At 43.3% G+C, this 22,890-nt stretch overlaps 1 pseudogene; it reads left to right on the top strand.

Moving 5' to 3' along the window:
- Nucleotides 1–22,890, top strand: part of LOC129525640 (NADH dehydrogenase [ubiquinone] 1 alpha subcomplex subunit 8-like) — a 66,148-nt pseudogene that overhangs the window by 41,727 nt on the left and 1,531 nt on the right.

The following is a 22,890-nucleotide window of genomic DNA, read 5'->3' on the forward strand; positions in this document are numbered from 1 at the left end:
CAGTCTTTGCCCATGCGGTTTGCTTCCTCCTGAGGGAACACCCTCCCTCCCAGTCTTTTGGTAACTTCCCTTTTTTTCATCAAGAGTCAGTTCAAATGGCTTCAACCTTTCCGAGCCTTGGTTGCTCCTTCTGTGAAATGAGGATATGATGGCTGTTTACAAGGTGGTGTGGAGCTCTGACTGGAAATTTGACAGCATAGGTAAAAAGCTTGGCTTAGATGGTGACTGCAGGCCTTATTTATCTGACTGGTCCACTGGTTCATTCATCTTCCTATGTTCCCCTGTGATGGTTAATACTGAGTGTCAACTTGATTGCACTGAAGGATGCAAAGTATTGATTCTGGGTGTGTCTGTGAGCGTGTTGCCAAAGGAGATTAACATTTGAGTCAGTGGGCTAGGAAGGGCAGACCCACTCGTAATCTGAGTGGGCACCATCTAATCAGCTGCCAGGGCATCTAGAATACAAAGCAGGCAGAAAGATGTGAAAATCCTGGAATGGCTTAGCCTCCCAGCCCACATCTTTCTCCCATGCTGGATGCTTCCTGCCTTTGAACATCGGATTCCAAGTTCTTCAGCTTTGGGATTCGGTCTGGCTTCCTTGCTCCTCAGCTTGCAGATAGACTATTGTGGGACCTTGTGATCATGTGAGTTAATACTTAATAAACTCCCCTTTATCTATCTATCTATCTATCCTATTAGTCCTGTCTTTCTAGAGAACCCAGACTGATACATCCCCCCTTCAGCTTTGCCTGTCACCACTAACCCTCTGCTCCTGTGTGTGTAATGTCTGAGCATTCCCCGAGCATACTGCCTGGCTCAAAGGCATGACTTGCTTATGTGTTGAATAAATGAATTTATGGACTGGCAACACCGTGGTGCCTTTAGACCAATGCTCTGGTGGGACTTTTTATTGGGGAAAGTACTGAATTGGACTGGGTTCCTGGATAACTGGGGAAAAGCCGCCCTAAGAGAAGTCAGGTGCGACTTTGGATAAAGTTGTCTGATATCCTGGGTGGGAGGTAAATGTTGCTGAAACGGAAACCTGATTTGCATTGTTTCCATTTCAGTTAATAAACCATTTAAAGTTTTGATGTGGAAGAGTCTAGGTAATTTGAGGCCTAGTGGTGAATTGATGTAATTTACCAACTGTGAGAAAGTAGAGAACTGGGAGATTACTGTTGATAATTTGCAGGGTATAATGGAGTTCATTTATAATTTATAATTGATATTGGAGCTCTTTTCCATGGGCTGAATTATGATGGAATGGAGTAAGAGTCATTTAAAGAGATTATTTTGTTGTTTGTATCACCCTCATGAATTGGAAAGTGGAAAGAGAACATAGTGCTAAATTGGTATCTAATCTTTTCAGAGCTATTTGCTAAATAAACTGGAATTTTAATTAAAACTGCAAGCCAAGAGGTAAATCGCTTTAGAAGTTTGCGAAGTTTTTCTTTTTCTGTTGCCTAATAATATAATTACTACTGATAAAGATTCTTTATGGGTGGGAAATTAGATAGCAGAATAAATAACTGGAGGAGATTGCTATGGTACGCTGAAATTATGAAAGGGGCAAGGTTATCTTCCCCTCCTACTAATGGGTTTTTTTCCTCCCCATTGTTAAATTGTTTGGTAACAATTTTGATCTCATTAAAAGTATTGCAATCACAAGCGGAAGCAAGGCGGACGATGGGCCTCACCACCGCTCTTCCAGCTTCCATTCATATGAGTCAATTATAATGAATGGATTTAATAAAAAATACAACATGCTTTGGTGATTAACTCAGTGAAGGATGAATGGCACGCTTACCCGGGGTATCATATTTGCAATAATGAAGAAGAAGTGAACAGGAAAAGGAAACTTCATAGATCACAAGAATTGCTACTTTCCAGCAAAAGGTTGTTAATTACTTATCCTCTTGCTATATTTATTGGCTCTATTAGAGGATGAGTAATTATTGTGTTCCCGGGAAACCCACTGGAGCCAGACGGCGCCTTTATTACATGGGAAGGCTCTTCAGAGCGCTAGTTATCTCCGTGGGAGCCTCTCCCTTCAGATTCCCAAACGACTAGGAACCTGGCGGAGGTGAGACAGGAAGGTAGCCCACGGGCAGTAGGGAAGGGCACTGTGAAGTGTGTGAACTGTCAGAGCAGTCCTTGCACGCGGAGCCATGACTGCCTTTACTCTCCCACGCCTTCCCCCAGCCCTGCTCCCTGCGCATACTTTTTTCTGGGCCCAGTCCCCACCCATGCTCCCTCCCCTTTCTCCCAGCCTAGGTCAGCTTCCTTATGGTCCTGGCGGCTCTCAGTCTCTCTCTACTCCTCATCCACTCTCCATTCTGCCCTGGTCTGACACAGCCCTGCTTGGGCACTTCCTCCACCTGCAGAGTCAAGCTCCAGCTCCGCAGCTTGCCCTGTGAGCCTACCGTGATCTGTGTGGGCTGTGTGGGCTGCGTGGACCTCTCCAACTTTGGCTGTTCCCCTGCCCCCCAGGCTCCAGGCACGTGGGACGTCTCTGCTGTCCTATAGTCCTCTGCCTGATTTCCCTTTGTCTCTTCCTTTGCGAAGGCCTACTTCACGCCCCGCTCCAGTGGCCCCTCCTTGGTTAAGCTTTTCTCATCTAGACCAGAAACCACTGCTCCTCCCTCTGGGCTCTCACACAGCACTTTGACACGCAGAGTGCATTTGCAGATCTGTCGACACATCTGCCTCTACCCCGACCCAGCTCCTGGATTCCTGGTGGACCAGAGCCATGCTTGATGGACTGTGTTTCCTGAGGTGGGTTTGTGGAGGGCCAGCTTCTGCTTTCTCTGCCAGCAGGCATGTCTGGGGACTCTTCCTCTCTGCCTTTCTCACCAAGGGACTTAATTAGGTGAATAATCCAGGAGGCTTGCTCTCAATATTCTCTAATTGGACTAATTTGACTCCTACTGTCTGCCAGGCCATTCACAAACAGACTTTCACCTATGCGGTTGTTTTCACCTTTACAACATCCCCTGTGAGGGAGGCTCTGCTACTCATCTTTCTCAGATGATGAAACCCAGGCCCTTAATAGTTGGCAGGGCTGAGGTTTGAATCCAAGTTCCTGAACTAGAGGGAAGGAGCCTTTCTGCACTTGTGGGCTTTCTCCAGAGGTTACGTGCCTACCCATGAAGACTCACATGGCTTTAATACCCTGATTGTACCATGTGCACATTTAAACTTAGGCTAGTCCTGCAAAACACCCCCATCTCCTAGCTCTTTTGGGTAACAGAAAGATGGATGAAGGAAGAGTTTTTAAAAATCTTATCAGTCAATAAGTATGAGGTGAAGAATGATAGGAAAGAATGGAAGAGAAGAAGAAACCAGCAGTTTTTGAACACCTGCTATGAATCAAGCATTGTGTGCCAGGCCCCGTGCTAGGTGGTCCAAACATACTATTAATCCTTGTAATAACCCAATCAAGTCGACATTATTGTTCCCATCGAGGAAACAGGCTTGGAGTTGCTCCCACAGGTGGGCTTCCCCACCAGCCCCATCCAAAGACACTGCAGTCGGGAAGCTGTCTGGTCCCTCGCTGGCATGGGGAAACCTTTTCTCACCAGCTCCATTTTCCATAGGCAAGAGTGAGCCTGGAATCTTCCTGGGCCCCTCAGTTGGGGTGGAATTTCTCCTCTGCCTGGGGAGCAATGCTGTTCACTGAGATGTGAGCAGCAAGGCAGAGAAGTGAGCGGGCCTCCCTCTTTCAGGCCTGAAAGGGACATGCCTTCTTTTGATGTGCTCACATGTGGCAGATAGAACTGTGTTCCATCTGGTCACACCCTTCAGGATTTCATCAATTTCCACCAGTATTTTCTTAGTCTGCTTTTTTTCTCGATTGAGGAAGAGTGATAGTTTTTTTTTGTCCACTCTTGAAGGGCAGTTGCTTAGTTCTTTCTTTGTCTTAATTGGCCTCTTCTGGACTTTTCTGTGCTATGTTTTTTCTTTTATGATTTTTATTGTTATGGGTTCTTTCTAATTTGGTCTCGAGGTCTCTCTGTTGAGCGTGGCCACAGGCCAAGATAGCCAGTCTCCAGGAGAGCCCTGACCAAGGGGAAAGTTAGGTTTGGGTGTGTGTCAGATGAGACACAATGAGGAGGTGAAACAGAAGAAATTTATTACTCAGAGGATCCAGAGAGTTTAGGGGCATTGACTGGGGACTCTCTGGAAGTCTGGAGGGGACAGAGAGCTCAACCAGTGAGTGGGAAGTGAGAGCGAGTGAGTGAGCAAGAGAGAGACACAGAGAGAGAGAAAGAGAGAGAGAAGAGAGACAGACTCTGGTGTTGGTGATTAGGTTTTGTTGTGGTCAGCAGCTGTGGGTGTGTTGGGTTTTGGGTCCGTGGGATGAGCAACAAGCAGGCAGTATCACAAACAACCACATGGGAGGAAAAGTTTTAACTAGGCCAAAGGCGATGTGGTATGACTGGGTTTCAAATAACTTATGCTAGACCACAAAATGGATGTCAAGGCAGAAACTGCAGGGTATGTTAAAGAAATTTATGATATCTTCTTTGAAGTGTTTGTCACAAATCTCTGCTGTATGTGCTCATTTCATCCATCCATCCATCCATCCCCCTTAGTCGAATTGAAGGAGTGCAGTCTTTGGAGATAAACCAACATGGCTTCAAATTCTGGGTTTGTCACTTATTAGCAATGGGATTATATTTCTTTATCTGCAAAATGGAGGCATTTATGTAAGATACCTGGCACATTGTTAAGTACTCAATAGTAATTACTATATTCATTATATTATAAGGATATATTAATCTTAAATTCGTTCATTCTCAGAACATGTTCTTTCTCTGGGACCTTGCTCTGAAACTGAAATGGTGCATTCATTATCTATTGCTGTGTAACAAATTTCCCCAAAACTAAGCAGCTTAAAAAAAAAACATCCATGATCTTACACCATTTTTGAGGGTTAGGAATCTGAGTGTGACTTAGCTGGGTGGTTCTGGCTTAGGCTTTTTCATGAGGCTACAGTCAAGCTGTTGGGCAGAGTCGCAGACCCTGAGTACTTGACTGGGGCTGACGGATCCACTTCCAAGCTCACTCACATGGCTGATGGCAGGTGACTTCGGTTGCTTACCACGTGGGTGTCTCCCTAGGCATTCCCAAAGCAAAGGGGGAGTGAGGAGACTAAGGCAGACACCGTAGTCTTTTTATAAAAATATCCTAAATATCAGAAGTGACGGCTTATCACTTCTGCTGTATGCCATTGGTCATCTAGACCAAGCCTGTGACAGTGTGGGAGAGGACACACAAGGGATTGAATTCCAGGAGGCAGGGATCACTGGGGACCATCTTGGAGGCTGCAGACCACAGGTAGGGGAGAGGATAGAAAGAAGAATAAAATGTCTCTCCCCTGAAGCATCCTGTCAGGTGAGGGAGGCCGTCATGTAAACATTAATGCCCCGTAAGACAGTGGCTATATTACTGGCACCAACAGAATGCCAGGGGAACATTGGAGAGAACTCTGTTAACCTGCCTGAAGGCATCATGGAAGGTTTCCCAAGTGCACGCACACCGCAGTGTCCTTACTCAAGAGCTGTCCTAATGACACGCGATATTTGGTTGGCGTCTTTTTAAATTGAAGTTACTTGTTGAGGTGATTTCCTTGGACATTAACAATAATAACTTGTCTCATATTACAGCAATGTACTGTTTACAAAATGCTTTCCCATGTGTTATCGCAGTCCACATAACAGCCCTGGGAGGTGGACAGGTTTTATTACTATTGTTTTTCTCAGTTGTAGCTGAGCTGCGGAAGCAAAGTCACTGTTGGAGTCTCTGAGTGGGGTGTGGTCGGTTGGGGCTTAAGCTGGGGTCTCACTGGTCCACGCTTGGTACCTTAGCCATGACAGCACCTTCCCTGTGTTTCCTTTGAGTACTTTGGACCCCTCATCTTAGAGCAGCCATTTGGACCATTTCCCCCCTACAGATGCATTGCACACAGACTTGCTTATATCAAAGCTTATTTGCCACCTTTATCCTCAGTCAGTTGAAATGCTTTCTGTTCATAGAGAAGCTTTATGAAGAAAATCATTCACAAAGTACAGAAATGTGAACTGTACTTTCATCAGCATTCACTGTGAAATTTCATTTTGCAAAGTCCCCAGGGGGACTTGAATTTTCTCTTTGGGCCATTAGAAGAGGGACCCGAACATCAATTCCTTAAACACAGATTTGCTCAAAGAACATTTAACAGCTTCAGTTCTCGTTTGAACGTGACTATTTTGCAAGTTTGTTTTTAGTTCTTCTGGTCAAGAGGGAAAAGATTTCGGGTCCATCCAGGTGTATACTCTGGGGGAGGAACTTTCTTTGTGACAAAGATGGTAGCATGTAGGGTGAGGGTTACAGTTATTCACGCGTGACTAGTAAATAAGACTATAGCAGTCTCCAAAAAGACATCTGTAGTGCTTAAGTGCATGGGCCTGGAAACTGTGCAGACCTGGATTTGATCCTGCCTCTGCCCTTAATATAATACCTCTGTGACCTTGGGAAAGTTATTTACTCTCCTAGCACTTGGTGCCCTCATTTGCAAATAGGGTTAATAGTAGCACCTATATCATAATCTTTATTATAGGGTTAATAGCACTTTTATCATGTTTGTGGATTAAATAAGGTAATACATGTAAAGTGTTTAACACATAGACGTAGGAACAAGCATTACCTAAATGCTAATGTTAGTGGTGATGATGATGACATGTATTTGAGTGGCTGCTCTTTGTGAGTTCATTTATTCATGAAACATTACTGCAGGCATTGCTAACACTGGTATCTGAGAACAACTAGGGGCTGTAGGGAGTCTTTGAATCTCCTAAGCTCATGTGGAAGATTTTGTGCATGTGCGTGCATTTTTTTTTTTTCTGGCAAGAATCTCAAAGGAATTTATGACCTCAGAAAGGTTAAAAACAAAGCCTACAGGGTGCTGAAGACTTGGTGTTAGGGATACACTGATGATCATGGGCTTTCCTTGTGCTTAAGGAGTTTGCAAAGTGGCCAGGTGGACAGATGTATAGACAAGATGTTGCAGAATGGCCTGTGATGGGTGTAGCGACAGAGGCCACAGACAAAGAGAGCTGAGAGATCATCATCATGGAGGGGGAGTGGATGGGCAAGCCCAGTCAGAAGATCCCAGGCGGAAGGACATGAAGAAACCCAGGCCACCAAGTAATAAAGTGCTGTATCCTTAAAGGATCAAAAGTAGTCACAGTGACAGTGCAAGTGCCCAAGAGTTAAGTGGCCCAACTTGAGGTGGGCAGGTTGGCAGAGGGGAGTCTGTGAAGTGTCTTTCAGATGAGGCTTGGAGCTTAGCCTTGATCCTGTGGTCGGTCCACGGGGAGGCATTGAAGAGTTGTAGCAAAGGAGCGATATGGTCAGAGCTGTGTTTAAAAATAAAAATCTGGGCTGGGTTCAGTGCCTCACATCTATAATCCCAGCACTTTGGAAAGCCAAGATGGTAAAACTGCTTGAGGCCAGGAGTTTGAGACCAGCCTGGGCAACATAGCGCAACTCTGACTCTACAAAAAGTAAAAGATATAGTCAGGTGCTGTGCCATGTACTTATAGTTCCAGCTACTAGGGAGGCTGATGCAGGAGGATCACTTGAGGCTAGGAGTTTGAAGCTGCAGTGAGCTATTATCACACCACTGCACCCAGGCTGGCTGACAGAGTGAGACCCCATCTCTGAAAAAATAAAAATAAAATAATGAAAATAAAAGTCTCTCATCCTGCTGTGTGTCAGGTAGACTAAAGAGGAGACCCTGGAGGAAGGGAGATGGGGGAGGAGGCTGGTGAGAGATGAGGCCCTGAAGTAAGGCAGAGGCAGTGGGGATTCAGGAAGGAGAGGAAATTAAAAATAAGCTAGGAGATCAGCCAGAGGGCTTGCTGCCCAGTGGATGTTGAGGAGGGAGAAGGTGACATGGGTGATTCTCAGGATTATGGCTTCTAATTTTCCTGTGGGCCTGGGACCTGCCAGATACCTGGTTACACCCCACTGGAGACCTGAGACATGCATATCAAATTGTCCCTAGCCCTAGAAGTGCATAGTGTTAATGAGGGAGATAAGGATTACACATGAAATAACTAAAGAACAGCACAGGCACATCCTAAGCATAGTAAGGGAATCAGGAAGGTGATGGTGTGAACTGGAGTGGTTCCAAAGCTCTCTGTGGCGTTATATCAAATGAGCAGTTTTTAATGTTCATCTTGTCTGACCTCTCAGCTTCCCACCACTCCTTTAGTCTTGAAACACTTTTCCCTTGCTTTTACAACATGTACTCTCTCTCTCTGTGGTCTCTCTTTCCCAGCTGGCTCGCTGGGTTCATTCTCTTCCGGGGAGAGGGGGCGGGGGCATGCTCCAGCACAGGGTGCAGCCCTACCTGAGCTGCCCCCTGCTGAAGTCTCATCTCCACCACTTCCCTCTTGTCCTCTCTGTTGCAGCCACCCTGACCCTCCATCAGGCTTTGCCTTGAGCCAATGACAGTCCTACCTCTGTGCTTTTACACATTTATTTTCTGTCTGAACACCCTTCTTCCCTCATCTCCTAGTCAACTCCCATTCTTCCTTCCAATCTCAGCTCAAATTGCCCATCCTCAGGAAAAGGTTGACCATTTTATTTATTACCCAAACTGGGATACATTTGAAAGTGCAATGGGTGTTATGAATAATAACACCAGGACAACAGGCATACGCTGGAACCTTCTGGACAAATGGACAGGTGGTCACCTGACACGGGGTGGCCTTCTCAGGCTCCCCAGATGTGACTGGGTCTTCCTGTGCCCTCGTTGCTCTCTGGGATTCCTTCCACAGCCCCTACCATGGTTTATAGTGATACCTTTAAGCACCATCTGGCTTATCATCTTCTCCCCCGTGGACCGTATACTCCAAAGGCAGACATTTCCCATTGTGTTGTTGGCTCCTGAGACCCTTTGGTGCGTAGGAGGTACTTAATCAACACCTAATGAGTACCTGAATCAATGATGGAACTCAGATTGTGTTGTTGTTCTGTGGCATGTACTAAGCCCTTCCATTTCCATATCTTGGTTGGTTCTCCTCGCTGTCTTGCCACGTTTCCTCATCTCTATCTCCTGAGGATAGAGGCTTAATTACAATCTCACAGTGAGTGCCAGAGACAAGTCTAGGACTCTCAGGTCTGCTGATCCCAAATCCAGTGCTTTTTCCAAAAGTGTCTGAAGAAGAGAAAAGGAAAGATGACTACCAGATTTAGAACCCGGGAAACTGGGAGGATGGTCGGGACTGGAAAAAGATGGAGAATGGGGATCTGAGAACCATTTGTCAGCTTTCAATGCTCCATGACAATCTGAACAGCATTCTATGCTGCAGACAGCTCAGAGTAGAGCCACAAATGGCCCCTCAGCTGCAGGGGGCGTATTAGTCTGTTCTTGCTATAAAGAACTACCTGAGACTGGGTAATTGATAAGGGAAAGAGGTTTAATTGGCTCATGGTTCGCAGGCTGTACAGGAAGAATGGCTCTGGAGGCCTCAGGAAACTTACAATCATGGAAGAAGGCAAACAGGAAGGAGGTGTCTTACATGGCTGGAGCAGGAGGAAGAAAGAGAAGAGGGGGAGGTGCTACACACTTTTAAACAACCAGATCTCGTGAGAATTCACTGTCACGAGAGCAGCAAGAGGGAAGTCTGTCCCCATGATCCAATCACCTCCCACCAGGCCTCTTCTCCAACACTGGGGATTGCAAGTCGACATGAAACTTGGGCGGGGACACAAATCCAAACTCTATCAGGGGGCTTAAGTAGATGGTGTTTTGTTTTTATTGTGGTAAAACATACATGATATAAAATTTACCATTTTAACCATTTTTAGGTGTACAGTTCAGTGGCTTTAAGTACAATCACACTGCTGTCCGACCATCACCGTCATGCATCTCCAGAACTTTCTCATCTTCCCAAACTGACACTCTGTACCCATTAAACACTGACTCCCTATTTCTGTTCCCTTCAGCCCCTGGCAACCACCATCCTACTTTCTGCCTCTATGAATTTGACTACTCTAGGTTCCTCAGATAAGTAGAATCATACGATATTTGTCTTTTTGTGTCTGGCTCATTCACTTAGCATCACATCTTCAAGGTACATCCATGTTGTAGCAGAATTTCCTTCCTTTATAAGGCTGGATAATTTTCTATTGTATTTATATACCATACTGTGTTTATTTCTTCATCCACTAATGGGCACACCTGGGCTTTTTCTACATTTTGGCTATTGTGAATAATGCTCCTATGAATGTTGGTATATAAATATCTGTTTGAGTTTCTGCTTTCATTTCTTTTCTTTTTTTTGAGATGGAGTCTCACTCTGTCGCCCAGGCTGGAGTGCAGTGGCGTGATCTTGGCTCACTGCAACCTCTGCTTCCTGGGTTCAAGCGATTCTCCTGCCTCAGCCTCCCAAGTAACTGGGATTACAGGCGCACCACGACGCCCGGCTAATATTTGTATTTGTAGTAGAGACAGAGTTTCGCCATGTTGGCCAGGCTGATCTTGAACTCCTGACCTCAGGTGATCTGCCCACCTCGGCCTCCCAAAGTGCTGGGATTACAGGGGTGAGGAACCACTCCCAGCCTGCTTTCATTTCTTTTTGGGGATACACCCAGAACTGGAATTGCTAGATCGATCAGCCAGTAATTTTTTTTTTTAAACTACACAGCTTTCTATATTCTTAATGTGCAAGGGTTCCAATTTCTCTATATACTTGTCAACACTTAGGTCTTGTGATTTTTTTTTCTTTTTTTTTAAATAGGGTCTCTATCATCTAGGCTGGAGAGCAGTGGTGCAATCATAGTTCACTATAGCCTCAAACACCTGGGTTCAAGCAATCCTCCTACTTCAGCTTCCCGAGTAGTTGGGACTACAGGCATGCCACCATGCCCAGCTAATTTTTCAGGTATTTTGCTGTTGTTGTTTGTTAGATGGGGGCCCTGCTACGTTGCTGAGGCTGGTCTTGAACTCCTCCCGCATCAGCCTCCCAAAGTGCTGTGATTACAGGTGTGTGCCACCTCGCCCAGCCTGTTTTTGATAATAGTTATCCTAATGGGTATGAAGCAGTTTCTTATGATTTTGATTTGCAATTTTTTAAATGATTAATGATGTTAAATATTTTTTCATATGCTCATTGGCCATTAGTATATCTTAGGAGAAATGTCTATTCAGGACTTTTGTCCATTTTGTAAGTGTTTTTTCATTGTTGAGTTGTAGGAGTTTAAAAATATATTCTGCTCATCATCACTGGCCATCAGAGAAATGCAAATCAAAACCACAATGAGATACCATCTCACACCAGTTAGAATGGCGATCATTAAAAAGTCAGGAAACAACCGGTGCTGGAGAGGATGTGGAGAAATAGGAACACTTTTACACTGTTGGTGGGACTGTAAACTAGTTCAACCATTGTGGAAGTCAGTGTGGCGGTTCCTCAGGGATCTAGAACTAGAAATACCATTTGACCCAGCCATCCCATTACTGGGTATATACCCAAAGGATTATAATCATGCTGCTATAAAGACACATGCACACGTATGTTTATTGTGGCATTATTCACAATAGCAAAGACTTGGAACCAACCCAAATGTCCAACAACGATAGACTGGATTAAGAAAATGTGGCACATATACACCATGGAATACTATGCAGCCACAAAAAAGGATGAGTTCATGTCCTTTGTAGGGACATGGATGAAGCTGGAAACCATCGTTCTCAGCAAACTATCGCAAGGACAAAAAACCAAACACCACATGTTCTCACTCGTAGGTGGGAATTGAACAATGAGAACACATGGACACAGGAAGGGGAACATCACACGTCGGGGACTGTTGTGGGGTGAGGGGAGGGGGAAGGGATAGCATTAGGAGATATACCTAATGCTAAATGACGAGTTAATGGGTGCAGCACACCAACATGGCACATGTATACATAAGTAACAAACCTGCACGTTGTGCACATGTACCCTAAAACTTAAAGTATAATAATAAAATAAAAAAAGAAAAGAAAAAAATATATTCTGACTATTGATCTATTATCAAATATATGATTTTCACATATTTTCTGCCATTCTGTGGGTTACCTTTTCACTCTGTTCATAGTGTCTTTTGATGAAAAAAGTTTTTGATTTTTATCTTTGATTTACCTATTTTGTTTTTTGTTGGCTGTGCTTACGTTGTCATATCCAAGAAATCATTGCCAAATGCAGTGTTATGAAGATTTTCTCCTATGTTTTCTTCTAGGGGATTTAATAGTTTTGGCTCATATGATTAGGCCTTTGATCTATTTTGGGTTAATTTTTGTATATGGTATAAGGTAAAGGTCCAACTTCATTCTTTTTGCACGTGGATATTCAGTTTTCCCAGCACCACTTGTTGAAAAGACTGCCCTTTCTCTATTGAATAGTCTTGTCATCCTTGTTGAGAATCATTTGATCACACCTGAGAGGCTTTATTTCTGAGCTATCCTATCCCACTGTCCTCTATATCTGTCTTTATGCCAGTACCACACTGATTTTTTTCATTTGTTTTTATTTTCATTTTTAAAGCATTTTTGGTTCACAGCAAAATTGAGCATATGGTACAGAGATTTTCCACCACCTGCATTGATGGCCTCCCCCACCATCAAAATCCTGAATCAGAGTGGTGTGTTTTTTACAACTGATGAAACTACATTGACATGTCATCATCACCCAAAGTCCATAGTTTACATTACTCTTCACTCTTGGTGCTATTCTATGGGTTTTGAAAAACGTATAATGACATGTATCTACCATTATAGTATCACACAGAGTATTTTCACTGCTCTAAAATCCTCTGTACTTCACCTGTTCATCTCTTCCTCCCCTCTGGCCCCTGGCAAATACTGATCTTTTTACTGTCTCTGTAGTTTTGCCTTTTCCAGAATGTAGTTTAGTTGGAATCATACAGCATGTAGATTTTTCAGATTGACTTATTCCATTTAGTAATATGCATTTAAGATTCCTCCATGTCTTTTGTGGCTTGACAGCTCATTTCTTTTTAGCACTGAATAATATTTCAATGTTTGGATATACTGTAGTTTATTTATCTACTCACCTACAGAAGGACTCACCTACTGAAGGACATCTCAGCTGCTTCCAAGTTTTGGCAGTTATGAATACAGCTGCTATAAACATTCATGTGCAGATTTTTGTGTGGATATAAGTTTTTCAACCCATTTGGATAAATACCAAGGAGAACTAATTGCTGGATTATATAATAAGAGTATGTTTAGTTTTGTAAGAAACTGCCAAACTGCCTTCTAAAGTGGCTTTACCATTTTGCATTTCCACCAGAAAGGAATGAGAGTTCCTGTTGCTCGACATCCTTGCCAGCATTTGGTGTGTCAGTGTTTTGGACTTTGGCCATTGTAATAGGTGTCTGGTGGTATCTCATTGTTATTGTATACACTATTTGATTACTGTAGCTTTGTTTTTGGCATCAGGAAATGTGAGACCTCCAGCCTGGGCGCAGTGACTCACGCCTTTAATCCCAGCACTTGGGGAGGCCTAGGCAGGTGGATGGCCTGAGACCAGACTGGCCAACGTGGCAAAACCCAGCCTCTACTAAAAATACAAGAATTAGCTGGGTGCGCTGGCATGTGCCAGTAATCCCAGCCACTCGGGGGGCTGAGGCGGAAGAGAAAGAATCACTTGATCCAGGAGGCAGAGGTTGCAGTGAGCTGAGATTGTACCACTGCACTCCAGCCTGGGTGACGGAGGAAGACTCTTGTTTCAAAAAAAAAAAAAAAAAAAAAAAAGGAAGTATGAGAACTCCACTTGGTTCTTTTTTTTTTTTTTTCAAGATTGTTTTTGCTATTTGGGGTCCCTTGTAATTCCATATGAATTTTAGGATGGATTTTTTTATTTTGAAAAAAGTTATTGGGATTTTGATAGAGACTGCATTGCATCTGTAGACCATTTTGGGTAGTATTGACATCCTAACAATATTAACTCTTCCGGTCTATGAGCATAGGATATCTTTCTGTTTATTTGTATTAATATCTTCTGTAATTTCTTTTACAAATATTTTATAGTTTTCAGTGTACAAGTCTTTCACCTTTTTGGTTAATTCCTAAGTATTTTATTCTTTTTGATGCTATTATAAATGGAATTCTTAAAAACATGTCCTTTTTGGATTGTTCCTTATCATGTATGAAACACAGTTGATTTTTATGTGTTGATTTTGTATCCTGCAACTTTGCTGAATTTGTTTATTACTTTTAATATTTTTCTGTGGAATCATTAGAGTTTTCTACATATGGGATCATGTCATCAACAAACAGATAATTTTGCTTCTTATTTTCTAATGTGGACACCTTCTATTTCTTTCTCTTGCCTATTCTGGCTAGAATTTATAATACTATGTTGATGTTAAATAAAAGTGGGCATCTTTGTCTTATTCCTGATCATGGAGGAAAAGCTTTAAAGCTTTTAGTATTTTACCATTGAGTATGATGTTAGCTGTGTAAGCGGACAGTTTTTAAAGGAGCTTAAAAAGAGGTAGGATTGTGAAATCCTGGGACTTAATTAAAATTATATCCCCCATATTCCTAGCACCTAGTCTGGCATATAATAATTACTGAGTGAATGGACACATTTTAAAAAATGGTAGTTTCTCAAAACTGAATGAGCTACAGGTGCCTCTAAAAGGAGGGGCAATTTGGTATTCATGAGGGTGGTAAGCATTGAAGAGTGATGAAAAAGGAGATAAGAGTCATTGGGTTGCCCACTGACAAGGTGTTTGTTCCTCATTGTGGGCAACAAAGCAAAGCCACTTTACCCTTTGCTTGGATAGCCTGCTTAATTCTGGTTATTTTCTCCTTCTCTATATTAGCACTTAACAGCTAGAAGAAAATAACATATGTTGTATCTCATTGTATTTATGAGTACTGAATTAATAACTTACAGCCCATTGCATAAAAAGAAAATGAGCAAAATGCTGTAAATTATAGATAGAAGTTGTTAATGTGAGTAGAGTGTACAACATATGCCTCACTGTGCACGGCTTTGAAATAATGTGACTGATTTAAATGACTTGAGGCTGGCTTCATTTTAATGTGGAATGGATGGAAAGCATTGAGTCACCACCATTTCATTAGTAAGGCTATGTTCTTCCATTGGACCTTGGCCCCTCAACTTGAAGTAGATAAAAATTCTGATTACCTATAGTCCTAGAATGGGAAAATCAAAAATTTTTATTTAATATGTTGGCATATCTATTCGTGTGCACTTTTAACAAGCAAATTCTGAATATGAACTAACATGGCCTCCCTTTTCTCCTTTAACAAGGTTATCTGAGTTACAGATTTAAAAAATATGTTCATTAAATGCAGAGCTTGTTGATAACTTTGAGAAGCAGCAGGATGTAGTGGAAAGAACAGGCCCTTTTGTCTCATTGAGAAATTTTCTGGCTGCAAATAATTGAAACTCTATAGCTTGTGCCAAACAAGATTTTAGAAGACCAAAAAGGTGTTCTCAGGATACAAGGCTATCTTACAGGCTTACGCAGGTCTGAGGCCACTCAGTCTGAGTTTCTAGGGCCATGTTGTCTCATCTCTGCTTTCCCTCCCACACCTGCTCCTTTCTTGTCTCTCAGCAGACTGGCTGTCTCTGCTCCTGTGCGCATAGCCAAGCACAGCTGCCCTGCCCTGGCTTTTTATCCCTGCCAGTTCAAGGGCCAGCAGAGGCTGCCTGGCATCTCTGATTTCCAGATTCCTGGAAGAGAGAATCTGGTTATCTCATCTTGAGTCAGATGACCACTCCTGATTTGTTCATTTATTAATTCAGGAAGACTTTACGAGTTTTGGGAACTGTTTCAGGCACTGGGATTCATCTTACCCTCATGGAGCATATGTGTGTGTGTATGTGTGTGTGTGTGTGTGTGTGTGACAGAGAGAGAGAGAGAGAGAGATAAAGGAAGAGGGACTCTGAAAGCTTATTCTTTTGGGCTCGGTTGAGGGTTGTAATTTTCAGAGGAAGGGATGTATGGGTTTGGAATTTGGATAGACCTGGACTCTAATCATGGTTCCTCCCCTTACCAGCTCTGTGTGACCCTTGGGCATGTTAAATTACCTCTGTCAGCCCCAAGTTTTGAATCAGCAAAATGGGAGTAATCCTTTATAGGGTAGTTATAAGGATTAAAGTGAAATGGTGCCTGCAAAGCCAGGAGTGTAGTATCTGCCACATGTAATCAGAGCTCTACCACTTGGAACAAGTTATTAAACCGGTTTGAATCTGTTTCCTCATCTGTAAAATGGCAAAGAATATCACTTACCTCATATGCGTATTATAAGGATTAAACCATGGTAAGTACACCAGGGTGCCAGGAATGTGTACATAATGGATAGTCAGTGTGGTCGCTGCTCTTCTTATTCTTATTGTGAGTCACATTTTTTCTCTTCTAGTTCCCATTTGGCCGGCGCTTGCCTTGTGACATCTACTGGCATGGAGTTTCATTTCACGACAATGACATATTCTCCGGTCAAGTGAACAAGTTTCCAGGTATCTGCTGTTATTGTTGACATTTAAACATGTTTCTAGGGCCAAGTCTCAGGTACACTCTTCTACTAAAACATGACAGTTATTTTTGAGATCAGATTTGAGGACTCTTAATTGGGAATTGCTGTGTTCACTAGCCATTAAGGGTTTAAGGATTGGAGACAGGCTTTTAAAGGTTCAAAGGCAGGCTTTCTTGGTCTAATGCCACTGGTGGAAGAACATGGTTTCCACTTTTTGGGTTATACATATAATATGGGGTTCTAATGAGAGGAATATATTCTGAAAATGAAAAAATAATAGAACATTTCATTCTTGCGGGAAACAAAAGCACCAAAATTCTAGGCATATGTCATAGAAATGGGGTATCAGCTTCCCTTTTCTTTAAGTATTATATTTGGAGGTACCATTTTTAAAACCAAATATACTGGTCTCCATATTAAGTACTACAGGCTGCACACAGCCTCTGCCTTTTACCTAATGACATTATCTCAGCAAGACTTATCCTGCAAGGAGAAATCTTAGTGCTAGAAAAGCATCATAGCCAGCACTGAGATATCCCTCTCACTCCACTACCAACCTCCCAATACAACTTTTTTGTTTTGCATTTTAATCTCTACCACTTTTCTGAGATGGAGTCTCGCTTGGTCACTCAGACTGGAGAGCAGCAGCACGATCTTGGCTCACTGCAACCTCTGCCTCCCAGGTTCAAGCAATTCTCCTGCCTCAGCCTTCCGAGTAGCTGGGATTACAGGCCTGTACCACCATACCTGGCTAATTTTGTATTTTTAGTAGAGACAGAGTTTTGCCATGTCACGTTGGCCAGGCTGGTCTCGAACTCCTGACCTCAAGTGACCCACCTGCCTCAGTCTCCCAAAGTGCTGGGATTACAAGCATGAGCCACTGTACTGGGTCTCTTCATTATTTTTGATGGCTGAATGAAGAGGATATTTAAGATGGTAGGACAGCTTAGGGAGAAGGAGCACTGGATTAAGCTGGGTATGATGCAGTCAAAGGGCCTTCCACTTATTTTTTAAAATGTTAATATATTACACAGACCATATTATAATGCCATAATAAATACTTTCTAAAAAGAACATCACCCTGAATCCCATATCTCATTTAACAAAACAGCAATATGAATATTTCTATATTTCCTCCCAAACCTTAAGCAAGTTTACTCATCCTTTTTGCATGGTTGCAATCCTGGTGTAGTTGCCTAAATATAGGGTGTTTTCTCTTAGTATTTTATCAATTTAACCTATTTTAAAGGGAGAATCAATTTACTCTTTCCTTGAAATTCTATCCCACGTCTTTAAGAAAACGCATTGCAGAAAACACAATAGCCATACCTTATACACGGGGTGGTAGTTATGCCACATCCACTAGAGGTTTTCACCTAAGCATGCAGTCTTACAAGTTCACTACCATAAGCCACACTTGGCTCAGATTCACTTAGAAGGATACAGGGCAGGAAACACGGCTTGCTGGACAGTCAGTGTCAAGCATTTCTCTTCAGTGGAGTATTTGCAAGAGTTCCAGAGACTAGTCTCTGGCTCCTCAAGTGAAAGCTCGGGTGCAAAAGGACAAGATCCACATTGGTGGATATGAGTCTTTCTTGGCTTAGATGCCCCAAAGAAGCCAGTATCTCTTAGAACTGCTCCATAGTATGCCTTCTAAGGTCCCAGCAAGGGTCATATTAAGTTACAAGAATCATTGCACTCAGAAAAGCCTAGAGCTATGACTTTCTACTAGATATTTATGCAATTTACCAAATCTGGGATCATTTTAACCATATGCTTTGTTGCCTAGTAATTCAGCTAACATTCTACCTTCATTGTTTTCTAGGGGAACTGAGATAGAAAGTTAACCCAAGGTCAAATTTATCCTTAGAGAAGGAGAAAGGGTTTTGTTACAGAACAAGAGTAATTCTTGCAGCCAGAGTTCTTGCCCAACAGTTTAATGGGATAGCTATTATTTTTTGTGTCTTGCTGCTCAGAAAAGGATGCTTTGTGATGCCACTTAAAGGACTTATTAGGATATTGGGAGAATACAGTTTGGAAGAGAAAACGCTTTGAATGAGGACAGAGTTCCTAAGACATGAATCATCAAATGAGGCTTTATTTACATTTTCCCCATTTGCTCATGCCTCATCTAGTGGCTCAGAGTAGGAAAGAAGTAGCTATAGATCTACATTTGGAATACAAATTAGAAATATAGAATGAAGTACCCACAAAGGATTAGTTTTATAAAGGTGATAGAATGATATTCATTCCAAAGAAGCAAGTTTGCCCCATCCCATGTTCCACATGCCGGTGATTGGAACATAGACTTTTCCACATTACTAACAGAAATTAATTAGTTCTAATGACAAAGCAGGCTCTTGAACCTCTAGGCAGAGGAACAGTGCTGCCACACCCTCTACCCTGTGAAAGGTAGTAATCCTCAGCAGAGGGGTAATTCCAGAACAGTCTGTCCTCTGATACCAGTTTGTGTCCAAGCTTATCTTCTGTCTCTCATATATCTCATTATTCTAAAATGCACTTTCTATGCATTGTATATTACTTAGGGTAAGTTCTAGTGGATATCCCAGGCAAGTATAAACGCTTTATGTGCTGGGTCAACTGAGAACCGATATATACAGATGGAAGTGATTAATTTCGTTTGTGTCAGCACATTAGATTTTAGTCACTTTTCTATGGGTAATTTCCTGGTTCAAATTACTTTATTATATTTTGGCTGATGAATTAAGACTTTCTATGAAAATAATCTGATTTAGATACGTCTAAAGAAAGTAGATTATTAGATATGTCTACTTTCTTTAGATGTATCTAAATCAGACATGTCAGATTAGACATATCAGATTTAGCTTTAAGAAAGTCCAAAACTGTCCATTCTCAGGTTCTGAGCAGGTCTTTTGCTGAGTTTCAGGGTCTGAGATGTATGGCATCACATGGCAGGTGGTACCTGAGAGCCCACCTGAGGAGGGGGCTTTCTGCTGGAGAGGGAGGGAGCTTCAGTGAGGAACCTGTGGGGACAGCCATCTGTCAAGCATTGGTCTGGGCTCTGGGGCTATAAAGACACAGAGAAAGGCATGTAAAGAGAGAAGACAAGTACAGCCTAGGGGCTATGCTGGAGGAAGCTGGAATGCTGTGGGGGTCCGGAGCAAGGGCAGGCAACCTAACCCAGATTTGCCCAGGGAGCAGCAGGGTGAGAGCTCCTGGAGAACAGGACTGGCATGGAAACTGAGCCTCCAGGATGGATGGGCCTGATCCCCATGCCAAACAAGGGAGCAGAGTTGGTGCAAAGACAGAATGCCTTCAGCATATTGCTCGTTCAGTGAAGGGCAAGTGGCCCACCATGGTTAGAGGGCATCAGGTGAGCAGGGCAGGGGAGGGGTGATGAGTAGGAACCCAACTACAGCATTGTTAGAGCCTGAAGGTCATGGGGAGCCACTGAGGAATTTTTAAGCCAGACAGTGACACGGGTCAGCTTGCATGTTAGCAAGATCAGCCAGAGGGACACATTAGAAATGAGATGGCTCAGAGAAGAAACAGAGATGTAGCTCAGAGTCTGCTGCAGCATCCACCCAAGAGATGAATGAATTAGTGGCAATCAGAATAGAGAGAACAGGATGGATCTGAAAGGATTTATTTGTTGTTTGGTGGTTCTAATGTGTTTTTGCCAAGAATTATTGTTATAAATAATATTTTGATTGAATAGTGCTCCAAGTATAGCTCAGTTTTAGTTTGTTTTGTTTTACATTAACTGGGTTAAGTAGGGCTGCATGGGCAAACCTGAGATTGAACTGTTATGCTGTCAGTTAACTTGAATGGGATGAGACCCACCAGGCCTTGAGACTCCAGCGTAGCAGACAGAAAAGCCCAGGCCTCAGAAGGAGGGGCAGGAGGTAAGCCCTTGGTGTCAGAAACTCCCACCTGAATTAGGAGGTTTTCCCAATCGATAGGGGAACTGCCCTCATAGGGACATCTAGGGATAGACCTTACTGAGAAACCTAGGTGGGCAGTCAACCTCAAAAGGAGCTGTTAGGTAGCAGGACCCCAGACACTGGGCGAAAGTCAACAGACAGGAGGATTCCAGCCCTTGCAGGGTGGGCTTGAGGGGAACAGAGGAGAGGTTGGAGAGAGGAGGGGCATTGGAGAGAACAGAGAAAAGGACGCAGCTCTGCATTGCTAAGGCAGCCACTCAGGCTCCAGGAGCAAAAGATAAGGTCACCAATATTTGGATACAAGCAATAGAACACCGGAAAAATGGGTAAAATCCTTCTTATGTGATTGGAATACAAAGTCTAGGTCAGACTTTTAGCAGAAGGGAGCTGGGGGTTAGACCTAGAGCTTCTATCTCAGTTCAGAATTGGTCCTAGAGCCCAGGGAGGGGACACAGGTGACGAGGGGTCAGGTGCTGCAGCTGCTTAGGGAAAGGGGACAGGGCCTGGAGCCAGTAGGGCCTGAAGTCAGCAGAGCAGGCCATGACCTTCCTTCTCACAGATTTACTCTGGGAACGCGTGCCCTGGATCAGCTAGAAACCCTGCTACGCTTGTCAGGGTCATAATGGAGAAGATGCCACTCCCACACCTGTCTCTGAGCCACCTCCAGAGGTGGAGATGCCAGAAACTTCCATGTGGGTTCTAGTGAGGGGCCAGAAACTCTTTCCCCGGTGGCACTGCATAGGAGTACAGCTTAGATATGGAGGAGCAAAGGTTTGGTGCTAAGTGGATTGAGAGAAGTCTATATGCGTCCCTCCTGGAGACAGACATTCAGGCAGGTTTGGAGTGAGCTGCCTCCGGCCTGCAGGCAGGAAGTGCCTGGCTTCCAGGGGTGCTTCTTAAGTTGGCCATTTTCAGTAGAAAACTGCCTGGAGACATGAAGGTAAACTTGGAAACATCTATTAGCTGGTGTGGGGCCTGATGATGCACATTACAGAAGGAGCCATTGCCGATATTAAATGAATATTGACTGAATTTGCTGGACATAGATTTTCACAAAACTTTTCTGGAGCACCCAGACTGCCCTCAAGTACCCACAGCTCTCTGTGTTGTGTGAGCCCTTCTGACCTGCTGAGGGATTTTGGAAGAGAACATTCCCCCGGCACAACGACTTTAAAGTGCAGAAAATACCACAACACTATTTGGTCAGGAGGCATCCTCTACGTGGAGTAAGGTGCTGTATTACAGTTAGTTATGAAGGCTTTAAGTTCAATACGGTAACTAAAATGTTAGTAAACCTCAAGCAAAAGGATTCCAAAAAAGTTGAAGTTTTGCTTTGTTTACTTTATGGTCAGCTCTAGTGTTTATAATGCAACAATTCTAATTTCGAGGGAGAATAAAAGGAAATAGCTGTGATTTTCCAGACTCCCTTCTTGGGAAGCTCAGAACAGTGTCCTCAGTGAGTTTTCTTGACTATTGAACAGTCCGTGTTAGAGCACAGTTTATTAGTGCTTTTTAAGCTCCTTTATTTCTTACTTAATCCTTCCCTACATCCTTCTAAACAACAACTAAGACCTGGGCACTGATGTCTTGAAGCTGGGATCTTTAGATTTATTGCACTTTTTAATATGCTGATGGAAGCAAGAAGTTGGTTCTTAAAACTTTCCTTCCCAGATGTTTACCCTTTTCTTCCTGAACGTGGGAATTTAGAGGAAACTCATTCATTCTGGCTGCCCATTTGGAATGTGTGATAATTTGGGCATGCCAAGCTGACATGGAACTTTGTATTTTCTATTAAAAATAGCTTTGCCAAGCACATTTCTAGTATCAGTAATGGAACTGTTTGGTCTCTTTCAGGGTAAAGGCCATTTGTAGCCGCCATTTTTGGCAATGATATTTGTCTTAAGAAAGAAGCATGATAGCCGGGTGCGGTGGCCACGTCTGTAATCCCAGCACTTTGGGAGGCTGAGGTGGGTGGATCACCTGAGGTCAGGAGTTCGAGACCAGCCTGGCCAACATGGTGAAACCCCTTCTCTACTAAAAATACAAAAATTTGCTGGGCATGGTGGTGCACACCTGTAATCCCAGCTACTCAGGAGGCTGAGGCAGGAGAATTGCTTGAACCTAGAAGGCGGCAGTTGCAGTAAGCCAAGATCATGCCATTGCACTCCAGTCTAGGCAACAAGAGCGAAACTCTGCCTAAAAAGAAAAAGAAAAAGAAATAAGGATGATGCCAGGCATGGTGGCTTACACCTCTAATTCCAGGGCTTTGGGAGGCCAAGGCAGGTGGATGGCTTGAGCCTAGAAGTTCGAGACTAGCCTGGGCAATAGTGAGACCCTGTCTCTACAAAAACAAAAACAATACAAAAATTAGCCAGGCATGGTGGCACACACCTG

The sequence above is a fragment of the Gorilla gorilla genome, chromosome 10 (assembly GCF_029281585.2).
Source record: "Gorilla gorilla gorilla isolate KB3781 chromosome 10, NHGRI_mGorGor1-v2.1_pri, whole genome shotgun sequence".
NCBI classification, from domain to species: Eukaryota; Metazoa; Chordata; class Mammalia; order Primates; family Hominidae; genus Gorilla; species Gorilla gorilla.